The sequence below is a fragment of the Vicia villosa genome, linkage group LG5 (assembly GCF_029867415.1).
Source record: "Vicia villosa cultivar HV-30 ecotype Madison, WI linkage group LG5, Vvil1.0, whole genome shotgun sequence".
Classification (NCBI taxonomy): domain Eukaryota; kingdom Viridiplantae; phylum Streptophyta; class Magnoliopsida; order Fabales; family Fabaceae; genus Vicia; species Vicia villosa.
In genome coordinates this window covers 109,693,226-109,701,972 of record NC_081184.1, presented here as the reverse complement: position 1 = coordinate 109,701,972, position 8,747 = coordinate 109,693,226, and the positions used below count along the sequence as shown (strand labels likewise).

General features: G+C 30.1%; 1 pseudogene; it reads right to left on the bottom strand.

The window, feature by feature from the left end:
• Positions 1–6,696: 6,696 nt before the first annotated feature.
• LOC131605150 (uncharacterized) lies at positions 6,697–8,678 on the bottom strand (annotated as a pseudogene).
• Between the last annotated feature and the right edge of the window lie 69 nt (positions 8,679–8,747).

Genomic DNA, 8,747 nt, shown 5'->3' with positions numbered 1-8,747 from the left:
CTCATTCACATCCTCTTTTTTTAACATCACTCACTTAATAATTAGAAAAGAGATCCTGTGTATCATCAACAGGAGCTCAAAATGCACTAACAGGTTCTGAAACCACAACCGTGGGAGAAGGAATGTTTTCACCATTCAAGTGATCTAAGGCATCTTTAGATCCACCATTATCAGGTTCGCTTAAATTTTTCTCTGTGACTGTAGGGCATGTAGTTGCTGGTGTTTCCTCAACCTCGGCTTTTTCAATCTTATTAGTTATCTCTTCACTCGGACAAGGAGGCTCAGAGTCAATATCCACAACAAAGCCATCATAATCATCAAAAGAAACATTATATTTCTTTAAGAACTCTAATTTTCTCTTTCAAATTTTATCCAGTATCGACGAACTTGGCTTCTGAACCAGAGGAACAGATTTAAACGTAGCATATCTTGTTTCTCGAAGAAGTCGCTGGGACTCAGCTTGAAGCTGTTTGAGATTCTCCTGTCTTTCCTTCTCAGCTTTTCTTTTACTGGAGATAAATTCCTTCCGCTGCTTCTTCTCATTCCGGTCACCACCTTCACTTTTCTTCTTATTTTTCTTCTTACTCTCTTTCTTCTATTCAACATATTCAACAATATGTGTTTTTTCTAACTCGTCTATGTCAGTATTTATATTACCTAATTCTTCCATCGTTTTCTCGGTAGAATTTCCGTCAAGTTCATTGTCGACAGAATCAAACTTCAAAACCCTCCTAGCACCAAAATCATCTTCCTTGACAATTTTAGTGACATTGTTATTAGCTAGCCAAACCCTCAATTTCATCGGTAGACTCTCTGTTTGAGTCCTCCAATCTTGATTTGTTTTTAAATTTGGGTAATTTGATAGAAGGAGATGAAGGTAGAGGGTTTTCAAAACCCTAGGTAGATATGAAGGTTTCGAGTTTTTGGAAACCCTAAAAGCTTTTTTCAAACACTTTAGTTTTTGTTCGATGATGGGAGAAGGAGGCGATGGTTCGAAATCATCATCGCTATCCCTGACTGATTCTGAGATCTAAAACAACACTTTTAGGAGTTGGAAAAAAATGGCTTTTCCAAATCTCCTGGCTTGAGATCATCAACAAACTTGTCAAAGTGAAGCCTGACACCATGAATAAGTTCATTCACAAGGTTACGCTACATGCTTTTTTTGGATCTTTTCTTAAAATAAGGATGAAAGACTAGAAAATGCTTTTCATTGTCTTCTAATACTAGAGTGGTTTTGATATTTATGGCTAATTGTGGAGGTGTTTGTTGTTTGTAGTTGTTGGTGACAATTATTGTAGTAGTATGAATGACGGGTTGATGAATAAAAAGGATATGAATAATGAAAATGTGGTCAATAACCATGATTTAGATACAAACTTGGTTATGATGATCCAATATGAATGTTGGAATAATAAGGTGTTAAAATTTCCCATGGAAAGAAGGGATTGATAAGAGATGTAAGAGAGGGGTTTGTGGAATAGGTTAGAGGAATGCTCCATTGATGATATGGGGGTGTGAAGTTGGAATACTCCATGGGAGAGATTGAGTGCAAGAATGAAAGCACCAATTAATAGGAAGCAATTCCTATCAAAGCTAAACTAGAGAAAAGGGGAAGAACACTAAAATGACAAAGTAAAATAAAAGGAATAAAAGGCATTTCTCATTTTGATTGATTGATTCCAAATGTCTCTATGAGACTACATTATATAATACTTTTAATGGATAATAAACTTAAAAACCCAACGACTATTAAAAACCCAAATATAACTAGAGTCCAATAACAATACTAATTATAAATACTATTTTACCCCCTCTATCATATGTTGTAGTTGAGTTGTTATTTTTGAGTTGTTGATATTATTGTTGTTGTTGTTGTTGTTGTTTAGTTGTTATACTTCCCATAATTATGAAAAGTTATGTGTTGTAGTTTAGTTGTTTTTATTGAGTTTGAGATTGATATTGAGATTATGTTTTTGTGATTCTTTATGCAACTCTCATCTTGTTCCGTCGAACATGTCATGGGGACACTGTAGTGACAGAAAGATACAGTTGAATTTATTATATCTAATATCGACTGTTTGTTTCACTAACCCCTCATTGAACATATAACTTATTAATTTAATTTAGTAAATAATCATGTAAAAAAATTATGTTGTATTTGTAACATATCTTACGCTAATTAATATTTTTCTAGCATTCTACAACTCATCATTCATCTCATGTTCTTTAATGGTTAAAATCTCTCCAATACTTCTACTTTTCCTTCAACTTTCTTTCATAATTTTTTCATTTTTTAAAATATTAAATTTTATGCTTTCAAGAATGAATTAGTAGAAAAGGAAGTGTTGAATAAAGAACTTGAAAATTGAAGAGATTCTAACCATTAAATAATGTGAGATGAAAGATGAGTTAAATGATGCTTGGAAATCATTGATTAGTGTAAGTTGTTTTTAAAATATAACATAATAATTCATATAATTATTTTCCTAACCAATTTGAGAAGTTATATGTTCAATTAGGACTTAGTGAAATAAGCAATCCATATTATATTTAATAAACTAAGTCATGTTTTATCCGTTGGTTTAATGTCAAAACTGAGGGGAAATGTGTTTTTGCCATTTCAAATTCTAAAAATGATCACCCTGGGGATCGAATCCATGACCTTTATACATTACTCATCGGTGGAACTAAAACTGAGAGGTAAAGTGATACATTTTTTATGACAATCTTTGTTACCCCGCATTTGCAACCAATGTTAAATTCCTTTTCCAATGGAAGTAAAATGTGTTTTTTGTAATCATGCCACCAATTAGTAAAATCAACTTTTCCCCAAGTTAACTATAAATACTTGAAGTCTTTCTCAATTAAATTGAGCATGTAAATCTACTTTTTCTCTCCATCAAAGAAACATCTCTTCAAGGTTGAGATTGCATATTCACAATTGAGAGGAATGAGTTGGACAAGTTTGAACTATTTTTCCATGAATTGGAGTTTGTAACATTAAATTAAGGACTTGTTGTTCCTTAGACCTAGTTTCAAGTCGTGCAACAAGTCTCGAAACATCAGGGTTTTAACTCAATTTTTATGCTCAACATTCTTAACTAGAATAAATAGATTGATATCATCGTATTCAAGTTCATAGGATTTAATCATATATTATCTATTTCTTAAAATTGAAGTACTTGAAAATTCCACGTTTAACCTTTTGATAAAATGTTATAACTTCTCTAATTTAAGGGATAAAAAGGACTAGTCAACGCTATGCTTTAACCTTATTCATTTGGAAATTAATTTTGCTGATGTGTCATCACATAACATTTTGATACATTATTTTTTATTTTAATCGTGTTTTTCCTTTAATTGCTCCACCAATCCAAAATTTTAAAAGGTAAAACCTATCTCCTTCTATTCATTACACGATTCATGCATATATTAGGAATTAGAAAAGACATTTTTCATATGTATATAATCACAACTTCCCATATCCATGTTAATTCTTCCAATAAAAAACCCACATATTTCTCTATCATTCGTTATTATATTTGATTCTCTTTCTTCACAATCTATTGTCTCACTCAACAAGTCAAAACTCTTTCTCTTACACTCCCTCTATCCTCATTCTCTAACGTTTTTCTACAGGTTAAATGTTTACCTTCCCCTGATTCTTCATCATCACGTTTTATTATTCCTCTGCGTTGAGTATAATGAAGTTTATGTAACAGGTCTTTGAAAACATCAATGGCGCGGCCGATTAAAGCGGTGAATGACATCAACGACTCAAAGGATTTGTGCAAGATTGTTGTTCATTGTAAACATATGTGGATTGTTACAAGTTCCTCCAACAAATAACACTTGTAATTGATTTTGCTTGAATCAAAGGTATAAGGTTTAGGATTATTTTGTTCCTTTTATGTGTGTGATTATTGATGTATTAAATAAACATAAGATGATTTTAGAAGATTGACTTAATTTTAGTTATGTTGCAGATCTTACCGAAACATGTGCTGGATCCTTATTGAAAGAACAATATATTTAGATTCCATTTCACTATATCTGATTTTAAGTAATGTCAACAATGGAGTATATTGTATTTTAACTCCATTTTATTTCTTACGTTTCTGTATCAATCCATTTCAATTTGCGTGGCTTAAATATTGGATTGATTTTACTATTATATTTATGAACTCCATGTGCCTAGCATAGCAGCTTTCGGAATGTAATTTGTTATTTCGAATGTTTCCTTCACTTTATGTTAGAGATGAATGTCTCAAAATAAAATAAAAACATGATGATAAAAGAATATCAAATATGGCCAGTTGGCCAATTGAACTAATAGAAATGCATTTTTGCAACATAGCTATGCGAAGGAACACGAGAATCATCTTTATTTTCTCAGGGTCTTGCTGCCTTTTCTGTCCATAGCTTGAAAATAATACTAACTTGGATCATTGTTATCAATTCATAATTCATAACTTACAAGAAAATATTGTTATTATTTTTCTCAGGTTCTTAGAGATCACCTTTCAATATGATTTTTACTGAATTTCATCTTATACAAGTACTAACAACTTCTTTTGTATCTATTGTTGAAATTATGTTATAACAGTATTACAACTTTGTACAAACAGAAAATTTCTCTTACACATTCTTGAAAGATTGGAGGAATACAAAAAATTTGTTGTCTCGGTTTGTTTTTCGTTTAGATGGAAATAGAGAAACAACGCATTTGTCGAATTTGTTAAGAGTTGTTAGTTAATAGATAGTTTAGGTTATGTTGTGTTCAGTTGGAGAGTTATAACTGAGCTAACAGTAGGGATTCTGAGCCATGTTTTGTATCTATTTTCTTCTTTCACTTTTTCAGTATTTCAACTTCGACACACTTGAAGTTGGCTTAAGGTATCTTGATATTCGTTTTATTTCATTATGGTTTCCCTGTTTTTCTGGTTGTTATGTTTTCGTTTGTTGATAAAGGTTTAGGATTATCCCATGAAATATTGTTGTTTCAAATGTGTTATTACAATAAATGCATTCTATTATCTTGATACGTTGTAGTACAAAAGTTTAATATATGGTTAATTAGTACTTTAAAAATTACTTATGATGATAAAGTGTAGTAGTCAATTCTCAATAGAATAAAGTGTAAATTTTTATTTATATTAAATGTCACTCTCTAAATTATTTGTAATATTTTGGTTAATTGAGCATCTATTGGTAATGTCACTTTTACGTGGAAAACATTAACAGGTTGGTTTGGCTTTACTTGAAGAATGAAAAGTCATGCAACTTTCCATACTTCTAATTCATTAGGAGTTGTGTAATCATTATTAATTATCAGATTTTTTACTTCTTTTAAATTTTGTTATAATTATAGGAATATATGATTAAAATCCAGTTTTTAATGCAATATTGAGATTGACCTTTTCATTTATAGTATTAAATAGTCTTTCTATTTATTGGACTATAGCCTTTCTATTTACCAACTTAAAATAAATAGGGGTATATTTAATGTATTTAATAAAAAAAATTACACATTTTAAATTGATTACAAAATCAATGACCATTATCATAAAATCAAACAATATTTATTATTATTATTATTATTATTATTATTGTTATTATTATTATTTATGTATATCGTCAAAACAATTCTTAGGATTTAAAAATGAAACAAATTTCATTAACGTGTTTTTTAGTTGCTTTCTAGGGTGAGGGTTCAACTAAATCCCTCACCAGTGGAGCATACAAAATTCACCATTCGATCTTTTTAATGGTTCAGATTTATTAAAAATAAAAATGAAATAGTGTGTGCATTCCTACACACAATTCCACCTCTTTTTCTGAAATAGTTTTGCCACGATCTTTCATATACCATTTTTGCAAATTAACACATAAAAATACCAATTCTTAAAATTAACACTCATTTAATTTACCATTGATCATCATTTCATTAATTTACGTTAATGTTCTCGATTGCTTAATAATAAATTTTATCTACAGTTTTGTCCTAAAAAATCCAGTACATATGTAAGGAATACCTCACATACCATTTTGTTCCAAATACTAAATGAATGATACAGGAAGAAATATTCTTGCAACAAAGAAATTATGGTCAATTATAGTTACTATTCTTGTTCCAATAAGAAAAAGGTAACACTAACATTTGATATGTAAAACAGTTTTTATCTTTATGAACTTTTTCTTTTTGAAAAAAGTGATTATTAAGCATAAAAGACTATGAATTTTGGAAAGTTTCAACCATTGAAACACTATGGGAGGTTATAGTTTATTTTGAATAAAAGAGAGAATACAGTTATATAAGGAAGAAGAAAGATGGGAATAAGATTGAGTGTGAAAATAGATAGGTGTTCTCATTTTAATTTATATTAAATATTAACCATTAAATTAATCTAATGATATATTTAATGTGCTCCACGAGTGAGGGACTTACTTGAGCCCTCATGCTAGAATTCACCTGTTTTTTATCATCCTAAAATAATATAAACGGATTTATATATATAGGGGATGTATCAAATGAGAACTTTGAACTGAGAACTTTTAATAACTAGTACTTCTACCCGTGCGATGCACGGGACAAAATGTGGATATATATTGTATTTTTATGTAAAAATATAAATGTATGAAAATAACAAAAATGTATATTTTTTCATATTACAAAACAAAAAAAAGTACATTTCACTGATACAATAAGAACATGAAACATAAATTATCCTTCTCTGACTTTTCCTGCAATTGAACAACAATAGAGTAAATTAATCTTTGAAACTTGAAAGCAAAAAGAATAAATATAAAAGAGAACGTAAAACTTTTTATAGCACTGATAATGACATATAACCTAATTCATTATGCATATGTTGAAAGTGAATTAAAATAGCAATTTAAACAAACTTACACAATATATGTATGTAATGTGCAGCAAAACCTTTCTAATGTGTAATTGATACTATCCACCTATTTAAAAAAAAGGAAAACATCACACAAATTAATGAAATCATATATTTATTTATATATTTTTATATTGAGATATAAAAGTATTGAAGTAAAAATTTTCTAACCATCCAAAAATCATTCGATATCATAATCAATCAATGGACTAAACATGCGAAGGAAAATTAACTCAATAAAGTAATTTGTTAAATATAAAAAGAAATCAAATTTGATAATAATATAGCATAGAATATGTAACGTACGTTATTCATATTTTGGAAGACATCCTTATAAACAACATTTTAAGTCTTATTAGTGACATTGCCATCGTCGTCATTGATAAGAAGTTTTAAACCAGCTCGTGAAGTAACTCTAGAAACTGCAACATATAACTGACCATGGGTAAAAACAGATTGTGGAAGGTAGATCCCAACATGTTTAAGAGATTGACCTTGACTCTTATTTATTGTCATTGCAAAAGAAACAGATATAGGAAACTGTCTGCGCTGAAATTTGAATGGAATTCTCATGTCAGAAGGAGTCAATGACAGCCTTGGAATAAAAACTTTTTGGCCAATATTATTTCCAAAAATGACCTTCGCCTCAAGCATAAAATTTCCCAATTGAGTAACAATGAGACGCGTGCCATTACATAATCCTGATGATTGGTCAATATTTCTAAGCAACATAATAGGCACACCAACCTTTAATTTCAATTCATGATTTGGTAGGCCTGAAGCTTTGATGGTATTCAATAATTCAGGAGTCAGAATATTATATGGACCATCAAGTGTTTCACTTTGTTCACATGGTGTATCAAAACTCAAATATATTTTAACTTCACTAGGAATCAAAGATAACATATAATCATTTGAGTTCAACAACTTCATTTTTTGGTGTCAAAATAGCCCTATCTTAAAAATATGATGGGTCTTGAAAATTCTCAGAGAAAGATGGATAAGTATCAGCAACTATAGAAGCAATGGGGTCTCCTGAATTTTTTATTATCATATCATCTGGAATTTCATTGTTCAAGTCTCCATCATTATCCTCACCAATTTTTCCTTCTCCAATATTCAACAACCAATCTGAAAATTGCTTCATTTGTGTTACATCGGATCCAGACGATCCAGTTTGAAGCCTCATGTTCTTGGTTAATGTCATTACTTGACAAAAATCTCATAGATAAGATGAATTAATGTTGGCATGCACAATATCTTCTTTTGTTCCCTTCGGTATAACATGAAGAATTTGTCTAAAATCACCACCCAAAACCATTACTTTACCTCCAAAGGGAATATTTTTACTATTAGGATTGGAGGATTTAAGAATATCTCTAAAAGTTTTGTCAACAGCTTGAAAGCAATATTTATGCATCATTGGAGCCTCATCCCATATAATAAGTTTAGCCTTTATTATCAACTGAGCTAAAGGACTTTTTGGTGCAATGCTGCAAGTAGAAAATTCATCAATATTTAATGGAATAGTAAACCTTGAATGTGTCGTTTGACCACCTGGTATTAGCAGCGCTGCTATTCCACTTGAAGCAACCGTGAGCACAATTTCACCTCTTGATCTTATAGCTGCAGATATAGCTCTCCAAATGTAAGTATTTCATGTTCCTCCATATCCATAGACTTATCTCGAGAAACTGATTGCATTATATTCTTATATATCCCTCTTTGCTCTGAAGTCATTGATGACACCAACTTTTCATGTTCTATTTTCATATTTTTAATACAACAATTTTAAGAATATCAAAATTTTAAATTGTTACTTACATTACATATATAATATTT